At 40.7% G+C, this 17,083-nt stretch overlaps 1 pseudogene; it reads right to left on the bottom strand.

Moving 5' to 3' along the window:
- Positions 1-4,272: 4,272 nt before the first annotated feature.
- Positions 4,273-5,141, bottom strand: LOC100415245 (complement component 1 Q subcomponent-binding protein, mitochondrial pseudogene; annotated as a pseudogene).
- Positions 5,142-17,083: the final 11,942 nt, after the last annotated feature.

Raw genomic sequence — 17,083 nt, 5'->3', positions numbered from 1 at the left:
ATGTCCTTCACTGCTAATTCTAACATCCTTGTCAGTTCTAAGTCAGTTTTCATTGATTGGTTATTCTCCTTATTATGGGTCTTTTTTTCCCTGCAAAGGCATTTCTGGTAACCTTTGGTTGGATGTCAGATATTATGTATTTATCCTTATTGGTTGCAGAATATTTTTATATTATTTTAAGTCACCTGGAACTTTTGTTCTTGGATTTGTCACTTTTTTGGCTATTGTGAATAATGCGATAATAAACATGGGAGTGCAGATATCTCTTCAATATATTGATTTTATATACTTTGGATATATACCCAGTAGTGGGATTGCTGGGCCATATTGTTGTCCTATTGCTAACTTTTTTAGGACCCTCCATATGCTCTTGTATAATTTCTAAGCTAATTTACATTCCCACCAACAGCCTGCAAGGGTTTTCTTTTTACCACATCTTCAGCAACACTTGTTATCGTTTGTCTTTCTGATAATAGTTATTCCACCAGGTTTGAGGTGGTATCTCATTGTGGTTTTGATTTGTATTTCACTGATGATTAGCGATTTTGAGCATTTTTCTCATATACCTACTGGCCATTCACGTGTCTTCTTTTGAGCTATGTCTATTCAGTTTCTTTGCCCCTCTCCTATTTGATATAAGATTTCACTCTGTTACCCAGGCTGGAATGCCAGTGGCACAATTACACCATAGCTCACTGTAGCCTTAACATCCTGGGCTCAAGCAACCCTTCCATGGCAGCCTTCCAAGTAGTTGGGACTTCAGAGATGAACCACCATGCCTGGCTAATTTTTTGTATTGTTTTGTAGAGACAGAATTTCATCATGTTGCCCAGACTGGTCTTGAACTCCTCAGCTCAAGCAGTCCTCCTGCCTCTACCTCCCAAAGTGCTAAGATTATAGGCAAGAGCCACTGCATTTCACCCCATTTTTAAATTGGATTTTCTATTGAGTTGAGTTTTCTATGTATTTGGGATAGTAACTCCTCAGCAATGGTTGGATTGCAAATATTTTCTCCCATTCTGTAGGTTGCCTCTTCACTCTGTGAAGTGTGTCCATTGTTGTGCAGATGCTTTTTAGTTTCATGTCATCTCATTTTATTTTTGCTTTTGTTTCCTCTGCCTTAAAGAGCCTATCCACAAAAATCAGTGTCCAGACCAGTGTCATGAAGATTATTCCCTATGTTTTCTTCCAGTCATTTCATAGTTTCAGAACATTCATGAAAGTCTTTAATCCATCTTGAGTTGACTTTTGTATATGGTGTGAGATACAGGCCTGAGTTCATTCTTCTTCAAGTGAATATCCAATTTCCCAAACACCAATTTTTGAAGAAACTGTCCTTTCACTATTGTGTGTTCTTAGCATCTTTGCAGAAAATCAGTTGGCTATAAATACATAGATGTATTTATTGGCTGTCTGTTCTGTTGCATTGGCCTATGTGTCTGTTTATATATCAGTACCACGCTTTTTCTCTTACTATAGCTTTATGATAAATTTTGAAGTGGTTTAGTGTGGCACCTCTAGCTTTATTCTTTTTACTAAAGATTTCTTGGATTTTAGAAGTTGCTCTCTCTCTCCTTTTTTTTTTTTTTTTTTTTTTTTTTTTGTTTCTTAGATCCAGGGACAGACTGCATATTCTGGGTATTCTGTGATTTCACATAAATTTTAGGATTGTTTTTCTATTTCTGTGAAGCATGTAATTGGTATTTTATTTTTAAAGACAGATCTCACTCTGTCACCCAGACTGGAGTGCAGTGGCACAATGTTGACTCACTACAACCTCTGCCTCCTGTGTCAAAGTGATTCCTGTGCCTCAGCCTCTGAGTAGCTGGGATTACAGAGATGTGCCACAACACCCAGATAAATTTTATATTTTTATTAGAGATGGGGTTTAACCATGATGGCCAGCCTAGTCTCAAACTCCTGGCCCCAAATGACCCACGCACCTCAACCTCCCAAAATGCTGGGATTACAGGCATGAGCCATTGTATCTGGACTCATTGGTGTTTTATGTTTTTTGAGACAGAGTCTGTTGCCCAAGCTGGGGTGCACTGTCATGGTCATGGCTCACCGCAGCCTCCATCTCCTGGGCTCAAGTGATAGTTCTGTAACAGCCTCTCAAGTAGCTGGGACCACAGTTATGGACCACCACACCCAGCTTTTTATTTATTTATTTATTTTATAGAATAAAGGTCTCATTATATTGCCCTGGTTGGTCTTGAACTCTTGACCTCAAGAGATTATCCCACCTTGGCCTCCCAAAGTGCTGGGATTACAGGTGTGAGCCACTGCCCCCAGTTATCACTGCTATTTTGATAGGGATTGCACTGAACCTGTAGCTTGCTTTGGTTATATAAAATATTTTATTTTCTCAGAAACAGTTTGATCCTTTCAGGTCTTGTTTTCATGATTTGTTGAGTTCTCTATCCAATAACCTGTGAGTTAGGAGCATTTCTACTTTGGCTGGTGAGATCAGCCACTGTTACCCACCCTATGTGAGTGCCCAGCGTCATTCCCTGCAATCCTTTCTGATGGATCTTTCCCAGACTCAAGTAGAGTCCTCACACATATGCAGTGACTGATATTCTGCTGAAGATGCTGAGAGGACCCTCTGCCAATCTCTAGTCTTCTCTCTGTCAGAAGCTGTCCCCTCTCTCATTCTCTGTCTTGTAAACCTAGCTATGCTGGTCTCTGTGGACTCTCAGCTCTGTCTCCTCAACTTGGGTAGTCTTCTAGGCTCTGCCTGGGTTCCACTTCCTGAGCAGTTGTCTGGAAAATAGGTTAAGGCACTGAACTTGGAAATTCCTAGGAATTGTTACAGTAGGTAGTCAGGCAGACATGAGAGTAGGTCCCAGGTGCCCATAGATACTCTCCACCCACAGGAATGTCAGACAATCATCAGGTGATGGTCAGACCATTGTTAGACTGTCTCTCTGAAGTAACAATTATGCCAGGTTTGATTGATCACACCTGTAATTACAGCTCTATGGGAGGCTGAGATAGATGGATCAACTGAGGTTAGGAGTTCAAGACCAACCTGGCCAACATGGTGAAACCCCATCTCTGCTTAAAATACAAACATTAGCTGGGCATGTTCGTGCACACCTGTAATTTCAGCTACATGGGAGGCTGAGAAAGGAGAATTACTTGAACCCAGGAGATGGAGTTTGCAGTGAGCTGAGATAGCACCACTGCACTCCAGCCTAGGTGACAGAGTGAGACTCTGTCTCAAAAACAAAAACAAAACCAGAAACAAACAAACAAAAAAAGATAAAAATAACGTAACAATTTGTCTCAGTGGACACAAGGGAAAGGCAGTCTCCCAATAGATAGAAACACTTGAAGCTGGTGATCAGCAGCTTCCTGATAAGACCTCAGGAGTTGGGCAAGTGGGCTCAAGCATGGCAAGTAAGGCAAAATGGCAGAATCAGGGAGAAGGGATACAACTCCCCAGAAGCATGCCAGTGTATAAAACCCCAAGCCAAAGGTTGAATGGTGCACTTCATCTCTCAAGTTGCCCACCTGGCTTTCTTCCAAGTGTACATGACTTCCTTCCACTCCTGCTCTAAAACTTGTCTCGGTTTCCTCCTCTGCCTTAGGCCCTTCAGTTAAATTCTTTCTTCTTAGAAGGCTAGAATTGAGGTTGCTGCAGAACTGACCAGAGTTGCCTCTGCTAACAGGCTCACCTCATTTGTAATCATTGTCCTTCATTTTCTGATGTTCATTGTTTTCAAAACTGTTATTGCATGTATTTTGTCCAGGTCTATTGTTTCAAGCAGCAGGTAAGTCTTGTCCGTGTTGCTCCACCTTGGCGGCCAGCAGAAGTCCTTTTTCCCAACTTTTATACATGTACTTTGCTCTTCTTTTTTTTTCTCGCTCTCTCTTTTTTCTTTTCTTTTTTTAATAAAGATGGGGTTTCGTCATGCTGGTCAGCCTGGTCTTGAACTAACGACCTCAGGTGATCCACCCACCTTGGCCTCCAAAGTGCTTGGATTACAGGCGTGAGCCACCACACCCAGCCAGCTCTTCTTTTTCTCATTGCTTGAAATAGAGACTTACTTAGCTCAGAAATTTTTCAAACTTTTTGCTTTGATTTTTTTAGAGGAGATAAATCAATTTTGATTTTCTATTATGTTAAACAAAAATGTAGAAATAATAGATTTGCACAGAGAAAACAATTGGTAATAAATGAGAGTACAAGAGAAATTATTTAAATTTGCTAATTTTCCCCATGATATTAGGATAATAATCATTTCAAAGCACATGTTTCTGGCTTCAGAGTAGGATTCGTTCAGTGGCTAATGCTTGCCATAAAACTACAGCTTTCAGCGTGTCTCTGCTTTGCTGGCTCTTGACAAATCTTTTGAGGTCTTCAAGAAAAGCAATGTACCCCTGGTGCTTCAGGGCTGTGCTGAGCTCCACCAACTCACTGCAAAAGTGTTGCCTGCCTCTTGGTCCACAAGAAAAGTCATTAGATAGTCGTATAAAGCCCAGTCCAGGGAATCTGTGCTGAGTGTATTTTTAGCATCCTTCCATTCAGACTTGCCAGTGGACTGAAAGCTAACTTCCTTGATAGAGAAAATGTCACTCTCAGCCTTCTTTTCTTGTCCAACCTCATCCTCTGGATAGTGACAGTCCAGCACAGGGTCCTTCTTGCCATGATCCTCTATAACTTCAACCACAAAATTGAGAGTTGATGTCAATTTAGGCTCCTGTTCTTCAAGCTCCTGTTCTTGCGAGAGTTCCTCCTCCCCATCAAGTTTTGGTGGAATGCTGTTAATGGTGAAAGTGACAGTAATCTTTTCCGCGGCAACTGTCCACACTAATTTAGCTTCTGTCCCATTCAATTCCAGCTCCCACCCTTCAGATAGTGTAGAGAGGGTCTTATTCTTCTGGATTTTTCTTTCCTCCTTAATTTCATCATTCAGGAAGTCAACAAAAGCTTTGTCTCATTTGGTGCACAGCCACAGCCTCAGCCCCAAGGCCACAGGAGAAGGGACCACCCTTCGGACGTGGCAGGCATGCTGAGCAGCCAGAAGCACCAGGCGCATGGCCCAGGCACTTGCTGCAGGAACTGAAGGTGAGGTGGACACGCAGAGAAGAGGGCGGCAACAGGTGAGCACAGATCGTGGGGCACACTGCATGTCAGAGGCGGCATCACAGAGGGGGCTGCAAACGCATGTGGAGGCAAGGACGACCCGGGCCTAGATGGCTTTGGTAAGTTTCTAATCCTAGGTACTAAACAACAGGAACACGGATTGTAAGAACTCCACATACATACATTCATTACTTTTAACACTGCTGGATTTGTATAATTCTCTAACGTCAAAAAAAGGCAATCCATCTTGTGAAATGCTTACTTGTGTGTGCATGTGCCATCATAGACCTCATCATTTAAAAAGTTTCCTTAACTGGACAAAAATGGATCTCAACAGGGATATCTGTATGTTTTAAAACTTTTTCTTGTAGCACCTTTTAAAAATTGCACATTCTTTCAGTGTAATAAGGAGATAGGAGAGAGAGAAACACAGATATTTGAAAAAAGATGATGGTAGATGAAAATAAAAATGGGGAACAGACAAGTAGGAAAATAGATGACCTCTACAGAAATGGTGTGTAATCCCTCACTATTTCTGGATCTTAGTTAAAGTTTCCATAGAGTGCAATGCATGGCTGGTCATGGTTCACATGTATTCACCAGCTGCCCACCTGATCTGGTCACTGCCTGTGTTTGCTACTCTATAAAATGGTAAAAACAATATGTAACAACACCATAGAAGAAAATCTAAGTAAGTGTAAATATAGCTTTTTGGTATTGTTAAAAATGAACAGTGTCTAAAACCAGGGTTCCAAGAGACCATCCAGTTTTTCTCCCATTGCTATAGAAAATGTATGCCCTAACTTCTGAGCATCTCTAGAATGTTGCTTCTTTTTAACCTAGAACCTGACAGCATTTTGGTCTTGGTTTACTATGGCACTACCCTGACCGAGGGTATTTTCTGCTTCTCCCTTTCCCTGAAAGTAGATTTCAGTGTGACCAGCTGATAATGGAGCAGAGGTAGAGAGGATTGTTCTCTTTCCAAAAGAAAATTGTTCTAAAGGCAGCAGATTTTGTGTCCTTTTAGTAACACTACTGATTCTCCTGACCCTGTCTTCACCTTTAACCTCCTTTTTATCTTTCCTTTTTACTTTTCTCTTCTCCACTCCTCACCTCTCCTCTACTTTACTTTTTCTGTTTTTTTTTGGGCAGCAGAGTCTCACTCTGTGGTCCAGATTGAAGTGCGGTTGGCTAATCACAGTTCACTGCAGCACTGGCCTCCCAGGATCAAGTGATTCTTTCATCTCAGCCTCTTGAGCAGGTAGGACCACAAGTGTACACCACCACATTTGGCTAATTTTTGTATTTTTGTAGAGACGGGGTCTTGCCATGTTGCCAAGGCTGGTCTGGAATGTGTGAGCTCAAGCCATCCTCCCACCTTGGTCTCCCAGAGTGCTGGGATTACAAACATAAGCCACCAAAATGGTTCAATAATTACTAACAACTGTGCACTACTCTAATATCATAAAAGCAATAATATATATAGGACATTGGAAATTACAAAGGGCTTTCAGGTCGATTTTCATTTGTCCTCTGTGATAACACACTGGGATGTGATATTGATCATTCTCATGTTACAGACAATCAAGAGCAGCTGCTCAGGAGGTTGGGCATCTTCCCAAGGTCACGTAGGAAGTAGAAGCACCTTTAACTAGGTCTTCCCTCCAGAGCCACACCCTTTCTTCTAACATGTGCCTAAAAGCAATTTTATTTGTTTACAAAAAAAAGAACTACCTTTCACTTTTCAGTTTAATGAATGTGATTACATGTAAGGTTTAAAAAAGAATGTAAGCCAAGCATGGTGGCTCATGCCTGGAACTCCAGCACTTTGGGTGGGGCAGGTGGATCGCTTAAATCCAGCCCAGTTGGACCAGCCTGGGCAACATAGTGAGACCTCATCTCTACCAAAATAAAATTAGCCAGGCGTGGTGGTGTGCATCAGTGGTCCCAGCTACTTGGAAGAAGCAATCCTTCTGAGCCAGAAGGATTGCTTGAGCCCAGTAGGTTCTAGGCTGTCATAATCTGAGATGGTGCCACTGCACTCCATCCTGGGTGACTGAGTGTGACCCTGTCTCAAAAAATAAAAATAAATTAAAAAAATTTAAGAAAGAAAATGTATTGCTATTATTCAAAGGAGTGAGTTATGTGGGTAGGGTGAACTCTAGAAATCAGTTACTCTATTTCAGCAGTCCCTAACCTTTTTAGCACCAGGGACCAGTTTTATGAAAGATAATTTTTTGTGGACAAAGGCTGGTGAAGGGACAGTCTCACGATGATTCACACGCAGTACATTTATTGTGTACTTTATTTTCATTATTATGATTACATTGTAATATATAATGAAATAATGATACAATTCAACGTAAAGTCAAATCAGTGGGAGCCCTGAGCTTGTTTTCCTGCCGTCCTATCTGGGGGTGATTGGAGACATGGAGAACCTGCACAGTTCACAATAGGGTTCATGCTCCTGTGAGAATCTAATGCCGCCACTGATCTGACAGGAGGCAGAGCTCAGGTGGTAATGCTGGCTCACCCACCACTCACCTCCTGCTATGTGGCCTGGTTCCTAATAGGCGGTGGACCAGTACTGGTCTGTGGACCGGGGATGGGAACCCCTGCTCTGGATCGTCTCATTCCTTCACTTTACCTCTTTCTACCCTGCCATGGTGGGATTAATGACATTTTCGTTGATGAAGGGCTTTCCATCACAGGATGGGCAAAGGCAGCAGATGTTGTGAATTTGCTGGGATTTCTACTTTATTGGTGGTTCTGGCATGAGATTTGAAAGCAACCAGTTTAGTAAAGCTAACTGGCTTTCTCTACAGTTGTTTTTTCAAATTTCAGCTATTTGCAGTAGCGTTTTGTCTTTTTTTTTTTTTTTTTGACAGAGTTTTGCTCTTTTGCCCAGACTGGAGTGAGGTGGTGTGATCTCAGATCACTGCAACCTCTGCCTGCTGGATGCAAGCAATTCTCCTGCCTCAGTTTCCTGAGTAGCTGGGACTACAGGCACCTGCCACCATGCCTGGCTAATTTTTGTATTTTTAGTAGAGATAAAAGTCTTGCCATGTTGGCCACGCTGGTCTCAAACTCCTGACCTCAGGTGATGCACCCACCTCGCCTCTCAAAGTGCTAGGATAACAGGAGTGAGTTACTCCACCCAGCCAATCTTAATCCAGAATTGAAAAACTGAGGCTGTTATTCTGTTGCTGGAGAAGAAGGGGGATATTGCCTGCATTAACCAGTACAGTGCACTTCATCCATGTCTCCATTTATATCTCCCACAACTGCCAAGGCCAAGGGCTGCCTACCATTTTTACAGGACATAGAAACACTACTCTCAGATTGTGCTGTTGTGGAAACAGCCAGTGTACAGGCGAATCACTTTATTGACAAGAAAAGAAGCTAAAGATTATTTTGTGTATTTGGAAAATGAAGAGAGTCTGTAATAATCATATTCTAAAGCTTATATCTCTTCTGATGTTAAAACTTAGCAGAAAGCTGCAACAGAAACTTGGAAATAAAAGACCAGAAAACTGCTGAGTAGCATCAGACCCCAGCAAGTAGGCTGCTTTGATGGGATTTACTGAGTTAAATAGATAACAAGGAAATGTATTCAGTGCCTGTGTTACTTGGCATCGACTGTATCTGAAGCCCTAATCACAGCAAAGGGATCCGAGCATGGAAGAGGAGTGCACTGAATCCACAGGTATGTGTTCTCCAGAAGGCCTCTTTTCTGTTTTATTTTGTTTGCTTGTTTGTTTTTTTCTTTTAAGACAGGGTCTCTCACTCTGTTACTGAGGCATGTTCATAGCTCACTGCAGCCTTGACCTGCTGGGTTCAAGATGTTTTTCCACCTCAGCCTCCCAAGTACACATGGCTAATTTTTAATTTTTGTAGAGACGAGCTCTCCCTCTGTTGCCCAGGCTAGTCTTGAACCCATGGGCTCACAAAATTCTCTTGCCTCAGCCTCCCAAAGTGCTGGGATTACAGACATGAGCCACCACCCCAAGCTAATTTCTGTATCTTTTGTAAAGATGGGAGACTTGCTATGTTGCCCAGGCTAGTCTCAATCTCCTGGGCTCAAGTGATCCTCCTGCCTTGGCCTCCCAAAGTGCTGGGATCACAAGTGTGAGCCACTGCACCATGCTCCAGAGAGCTTTTTGAGGGATAAGGAGACATCTTTAATTTTCTATTGGAATGTTGTGACGTTTCTCATTTCTTTCACTCTTCTAACATTCCTTCTGCCCCCTTCCCTCATGTTTCCTCCAACAGTCTCTTGGGTAGGATTTGTGGAAAATATGTTCAGTTGCTTTTAAGTTAGGCTTTTATAAGTCTCAAGAAATCAGGAGTTATTTGTGTATTTTGGAAGCACAATTTTAAAAACTACAGCAGTTATGTAGTAATTTCAATGTTAGCATCGCTTCATAAAGTGATATTTCCACGCTTAAAGCATTTAGAGGAACAAATTCATCTAAATAAATTAGGTAAAGAAACAATTATTCCTTTATCTAATTGTTTCTAGAGATAAAGAAACAATTCACATCCCAGAGCTCCCTAATGTCCTAAAAATGGTGCTTTATATGGGATAGATATTATTCTCAAATCCCTTGGTCTAAAGGTCACATTACCCAGGTGTCTTTCCTTCCTTCCTTCTTTCCTTCCTTCCTTCCTTCCTTCCTTCCTTCCTTCCTTCCTTCCTTCCTTCCTTCCTTCCTTCCTTCCTTCTTTCCTTCCTTCCCTCCCTCCCTCCCTCCCTCCCTCCTTCCTTCTCTCCCTCCCTCCTTTCTTCCTTCTTGGAAGATGGGGTTTTGCCATGTTGCCCAGGCTTATCTTCAACTCCTGAGCTGAAGCGATCCACTTGCCTCAGCCTCCCAAAGGACTGTGGTTACAAGTGTGGGTTACTGGGCTTGGGCAAGTACTAGAACCTTCTTCCTGCTTTTCTCAGTCTGCATTTTGTGCTGCTGTTGATAAAACTCGGCTTCTTCTTTTTAGGCACTCTCAGAGTAAAAATCCATAGGAGGCTTTGATTCTCAGAGCATATAACCCCATCTTTTCTCCTGTTCTGACAGTTTTTCTGTGTCTTTGTTACTGTGGTTATACCCAGAGAAGTAGCATTACTTCTCTTTTTTGCATTTGTAAAAATTTCTATTTTTTCTGGCAAAGAAATTTCATCACAGTTGGCTATTTTAACAAATAACTTAAAGCACGTACCATACATTCCTTTTCTGAGTCCTTGAAAATAATTTTCAGCTTCTGATCTGCTGTATTGTTTTTTCCAGCTACAGTTTTTGGAAGTACAGCAGAATAACTTGCCACTCTTTTAAAGGTAATAATGATAAAGCAAAACAAATCACACCCTTTTTTATCATCACCCAAAAACCTTAACGCATGAAACAAAGATTGTGAAGTGGCCAGGGAACAGTTTGTGATACAGAAAGAAGGTCTTTGTCTTTTGGCAAAAAGCTGGAACATGAACACCTACAGCAAAACAGGTTTGTCACCTTCCTTCCTTCCTTCCTTCCTTCCTTCCTTCCTTCCTTCCTTCCTTCCTTCCTTCCTTCCTTCCTTCCTTCCCTCTTTCTCTCTTTCCCCCTTTTCTCTTCTTTCTCCCTTTCTCTCTCTCTTTCTCTCTTTCCATTTCTCTCTTTCTTTTTTCTTTCTTTCTCTTTCATTCCCTCCCTCCCTTCTCTCTCTTTCTCTCTCTTTTTTTGACAAGGTCTCACTCTGTCACCCAGGCTGGAGTGCAGCGGCATAATCTCAGGTCACTGCAACCTCTGCCTCTCAGGTTCAACCAATTCTCCCACTGCAGCCTCCCAGGTTGCAGGTGCACACCACAACACCCAGCTAATTTTTTGTATTTTTAGTAGAGATGGGGTTTCACCATGTTGGCCAGGCTTGTCTGGATCTCCTGACCTCAGGTGATTTGCCCACCTCAGCCTTTCAAAGTGTTGGCACTACAGGCATGAGCCACCATACATGGCCAATAATTTTATTTTTAATCAGCAGATTAGCAATCTTGATTTTATCTGAAACCTTATATTTTCATTGCCATGAGTTGTAACATATTCCCAGTATCTGTGATTAACATGTATATTTTTAGAAGACAATATTGTGCTTACCAAAACTCTATTAATTTTATCACTTAAAAATGGTCCTGGCTTTCTTCAAGTTTACTGTCCATCCAAGAGATCTCTTATGAGACTCTCTTCCTATCAGTATAAAATTGCCACCACTCCGCTGTCAAGAAAAAAAATCACCACTTTAATCACTTTATGACAAACATGAGGTTGCATCAAAATAATCCATGTTGATCTTTCTTCTGCGATGTATTAATAACTTACCACAAAGATACTCTCAAATGCCTAGAAAAATACTCTTTCCAATAATCAAGACAATTCCCCCAAGGCTTTCTCAGAATGTCTCCAATAGCAGAATATCTTGTAAAAGTTCACAAAAGAATTTTACAGTTGTTATTTCATGTTACTTAGTTTGAATTCAGGCATCACAGTTTAGCAACTGAATTTAATCCAGGACTTAGAACAGTTTGGCTTCATGACATAGAGAAATAGAAACCACCATATTCACTAAGATTCCTTTACGGTGGGAGTGTGTACAACTATATATTCCTGGTCACTTATCACTATACTGCTCCATAAATATGCATAAGCAGGCAATGCCAAATTTTTGACAGTTAGATTTCTGTGTAATAATCAGCAATTAATGGCTGAGGTAAAAATTGCTCTAAAGCTGCCTCATGTATATGATTTTGTAGACTTTAGTGTCTATGTGATTGTATAGTTGGTTAAGAGATTTCTTCAAAGGCTTACTCCAGCAAGAAAACACACTTATTTTAGCTGAAAGACCCAAACAATAAAGAGCTCCTCCCAGCATACATTGGCACCCTCGGCACCTATTGGTTCTACTAACAATTTGGAACCAGAAGCAGTGGTGAGATAATATTAAATTAATAGCTTGATGTTCTTAAAATATTAAACTCACACTCTAGTATTGCTAACAGAATAGTTGGATGTGGACTAATAATATGTGTACACATCAGCCTTCTGTCAATCATCCAGTGAAGGCGTGAAGGTGCTCTTCTATATATATATATGTTTTAAGTTCTGGGGCACATGTGCAGAACATACAGGTTTGTTACACGTGCCATGATGGTTTGCTGCAACCATCACCCTGTCATCTACATTAGGTATTTCGCCTAATGTTAGCCCTCTCCAGTCGCCCCACACCTGGTATCCCTCCCTTTGCTGCATCACCCCCCAACAGGCCCTGGTGTGTGATGTTCCCCTCCCTGTGTCTGTGTGTCCTCATTGTTCAACACCCACTTATGGGTGAGAACATGCAGTGTTTGGTTTTCTGTTCTTCTGTCAGCTTTGTGAGATTGATGGTTTCCAGATTCATCCATTTCCCTGTAAAAAAAATGAACTCATCTTTTTTATGGCTGCATAGTATTCCTCAGTGTATATGTGCCACATTTTCTTTATCTAGTCTGTCATTGATGGGCATTTGTGTTGGTTCATGGTCTTTGCTATTGTAAACATTGCCACAATGAACATAGGTGGGCATGTGTCTTTATAATAGAACAATTTATAATTCTTTGAGTATATACCCAGTAATGGGATTGCTGGGTCAAATGGAATTTCTATTTCTAGGTCCTTGAGGAATCCCCACACTGTCTTTCACAATAATTGAACTAATTTACACTCCCACCAACAGTGTAAAACTGTTCCTATTTCTCCACATCCTCTCCAGCATCTGTTGTCTCCAGATTTTTTAATGATCATCATCCTAACTGGTGTGAGATGGCATCTCAATGTGGTTTTGATTTGCATTTCTCTAAGGACCAGTGATGAGCATTTTTTCAATTTTGTTTGCTGCATAAATGTATTTTTTTGAAAAGTATCTGTTCATATCTTTTGCCCACGTTTTCATAAAGTTGTTTTTTTTTCTGGTAAATTTGCTTTAGTTCTTTGTAGATTCTGAATATTAGCCCTTTGTCAGATGGGTAGCTGGTGAAAATTTTCTCCCATTCTGTTGTTTGCTGGTTCAATCTAATGTTTTTTTTTTTTTTTTTTTTTTTTTGCCGTGTGGAAGCTCTGGAGTCTAATTAGATTCCATTTGTCTATTTTGGCTTTTGTTGCCATTGTTTTTGGTGTTTTAGACGTGAAGTCCTTGCCTGTGCCTATGTTTTGTACAGTATTGCTTAGGTTTTCTTCTGGGTTTTTATGGTGTTATGTCCTATGTTTAAATCTTTAATCCATCTAAAGTTAATTTTTGTGTAAGGTGTAAGGAAGGGGTCCAGTTTCAGCTTTCTGCACATGGCTAGCCAGTTTTCCCAACAAAATTTCTTAAACAAGAAATCCTTTCCCCATTGCTTGTTTTTGGCAGCTTTGTCAAAAATCAGATGGTTGTAGATATGAGGCATTACTTCCAAGGCCTCTGTTCTGTTCCATTGGTCTATATGTCTGTTTTGGTACCAGTGGCCATACTGTTTTGATTAATGTAGCCTTGTAGTGTAGTTTGAAGTCAGTGTGATGCCTCCAGCTCTGTTCTTTGTATTTAGAATTCTCTTGGCTATGTAAGCTTTTTGTTTGTTTGTTTCATATAAAGTTTAAGGTGGTTTTTTCCAGTTCTGTGAAGGTCAATGGTAGCTTTCTGGGGATAGCATTGAATCTATAAATTACTTTGGGCAGTATGGCCATATTCACAATATTAATTCTTCATAATCATGAGCATGGAATTGTGTCCTCTATTATTTCCTTGAGCAGTGGTTCATAGTTATCCTTGAAGAGGTCCCTTACATCCTTTGTTAGTTATATTCCTAGGTATTTTATTCTCTTTATAGCAATTGTGAATGGGAATTCACTCATGATTTGGCTCTCTGTCTGTTATGGGTGTACAGAAAAGCTTATATTTTTTGCACATTGATTTGGTATCCTGAAACTTTGCTAAAGTTGCTTATCATCTTAAGGTGATTTGGGGCTGAGACAATGGGGTTTTCTAAATATGCAAGCATGCCATCCACAAATAGAGACAATATGACTTCCTCCTTTCCTAATTAAATATCCTTTACTTTTTTTTAAATTTTTTATTGGATTTTAGGTTTTGGGGTACATGAGCAGAGCGTGCAAGACAGTTGCGTAGGTACGCACATGGCAGTGTGCTTTGCTATGCTTCTCCCCTTCACCCACATTTGGCATTTCTCCCCAGGCTATCCCTCCCCACCTCCCCCTCCCACTGGCCCTCCCCTTTTCCCCCCAACAGACCCCAGTGTTTAGTACTCCCCTTTCTGTGTCCATGTGTTCTCATTTTTCATCACCCACCTATGAGTGAGAATATGCGGTGTTTCATTTTCTGTTCTTGTGTCAGTTTGCTGAGGATGATGTTCTCCAGATTCATCCATGTCCCTACAAACGACACAAACTCATCATTTCTGATTGCTGCATAATATTCCATGGTGTATATGTGACACATTTTTCCGATCCAGTCTATTATCAATGGGCATTTGGGTTGATTCCAGGTCTTTGCTATTGTAAACAGTGCTGCAATGAACATTCGTGTACATGTGTCCTTATAGTAGAACGATTTATAGTCTTTTGGATATATACCCAGTAATGGGATTGCTGGGTCAAATGGAATTTCTATTTCTAAGGCCTTGAGGAATCGCCACACTGTCTATCACAAAGGTTGAACCAATTTACACTCCCACCAACAGTGTAAAAGTGTTCCTTTTTCTCCACATCCTCTCTAGCATCTGTTGTCTCCAGATTTTTTAATGATCGCCATTCTAACTGGCATGAGATGGTATCTCAATGTGGTTTTGATTTGCATCTCTCTGATGACCAGTGACGATGAGCATTTTTTCATATGATTGTTGGCCTCATATATGTCTTCTTTCATAAAATGTCTGTTCATATCCTTTGCCCACTTTTGAATGGTCATGTTTGTTTTTTTCCTGTAAATCTGTTTGAGTTCTTTGTAAATTCTGGTTACCAGCCCTTTGTCAGATGGGTAAACTGCAAAAATTTTTTCCCAATCTGTTGGTTGCCAATTCACTCTAGTGACTGTTTCTTTTGCTGTGCTGAAGCTGTGGAGTTTGATTAGGTCCCATTTGTCTATTTTGGCTTTTGTTGCCAATGCTTTTGGTGTTTTGTTCATGAAGTCCTTGCCTACTCCTATGTCCTGGATAGTTTTGCCTAGATTTCCTTCTAGGGTTTTTATCGTGCCAGGTCTTATGTTTAAGTCTTAAATCCATCTGGAGTTAATTTTAGTGTAAGGTGTCAGGAAGGGGTCCAGTTTCTGCTTTCTGCACATGGCTAGCCAGTTTTCCCAACACCATTTGTTAAACAGGGAATCCTTTCCCCATTGCTTGTTTTTGTCAGGTTTATCAAAGATTGTATGGTTGTAGATATGTTGTGTTGCTGGTGTCTCTGTTTTGTTCCATTGGTCTATATCTCTGTTTTGGTACCAGTACCATCCTGTTTTGATTACTGTAGCCTTGTAGTATAGTTTGAAATCCGGTAGTGTGATGCCCCCCACTGTGTTCTTTTTGCTTAGAATTGACTTGGCTATGCGGGCTCTCTTTTGGTTCCATATGAAGTTCATGGTGGTTTTTTCCAGTTCTGTGAAGAAAGTCAATGGTAGCTTGATGGGGATAGCGTTGATTCTGTAAATTACTTTGGGCAGTATAGCCATTTTCACAATATTAATTCTTCCTAACCATGAATGTTTCTCCATCTGTTTGTGTCCTCTCTGATTTCGCTGAGTAGTGGTTTGTAGTTCTCCTTGAAGAGGTCCCTTACATTCCTTGTGAGTTGTATTCCTAGGTATTTTATTCTTTTTCTAGCAATTGTGTATGGCAGTTCATTCTTGATTCGGATTTCTTTAAGTCTGTTATTGGTGTAGACGAATGCTTGTGATTTTTGCACATTGATTTTATATCCTGAGACTTTGCTGAAGTTGCTTATCAGTTTCAGGAGTTTTTGAGCTGAGGCGATGGGGTCTTCTAGGTATACTATCATGTCGTCTGCAAATAGAGACAATTTGGCTTCCACCTTTCCTATTTGAATACCCTTTATTTCTTTTTCTTGCCTGATTGCTCTGGCTAGAACTTCCAGTACTATATTGAATAGGAGTGGTGAGAGAGGGCATCCTTGTCTAGTGCCAGATTTCAAAGGGAATGCTCCCAGTTTTTGCCCATTCAGTATGATATTGGCTGTTGGTTTGTCATAAATAGCTTTTATTACTTTGAGATACGTTCCATCGATACCGAGTTTATTGAGGGTTTTTAGCATAAAGGGCTGTTGAATTTTGTCAAATGCCTTCTCTGCATCAATTGAGATAATCATGTGGTTTTTGTTTTTGGTTCTGTTTATGTGGTGAATTACATTGATAGACTTGCATATGTTGAACCAGCCTTGCATCCCCGGGATGAATCCTACTTGATCATGATGAATAAGTTTTCTGATTTGCTGTTGCAATCGGCTTGCCAATATTTTATGGAAGATTTTTGCATCTATGTTCATCATGGATATTGGCTTGAAGTTTTCTTTTCTTGTTGGGTCTCTGCCGGGTTTTGGTATCAGAATGATGTTGGTCTCATAAAATGATTTGGGAAGGCTTCCCTCTTTTTGGATTGTTTGAAATAGTTTTAGAAGGAATGGTACCAGCTCCTCTTTGTGTGTCTGGTAGAATTCGGCTGTGAATCCGTCTGGACCTGGGCTTTTTTTGAGTGGTAGGCTCTTAATTGCTGCCTCGAATTCTGACCTTGTTATTGGTCTATTCATAGTTTCAGCTACCTCCTGGTTTAGGCTTGGGAGGACACAGGAGTCCAGGAATTTATCCATTTCTTCCAGGGTTACTAGTTTATGTGCTTAGAGTTGTTTGTAGTATTCTCTGATGATGGTTTGAATTTCTGTGGAGTCTGTGGTGATTTCCCCTTTATCATTTTTTATTTCATCTATTTGGTTTTTC

This window comes from Callithrix jacchus, chromosome 12, assembly GCF_049354715.1.
Source record: "Callithrix jacchus isolate 240 chromosome 12, calJac240_pri, whole genome shotgun sequence".
Taxonomy (NCBI): domain Eukaryota; kingdom Metazoa; phylum Chordata; class Mammalia; order Primates; family Cebidae; genus Callithrix; species Callithrix jacchus.
The sequence above is the reverse complement of the archived record's forward strand: the minus strand, read 5'-3'. Positions and strand labels throughout refer to the sequence as shown.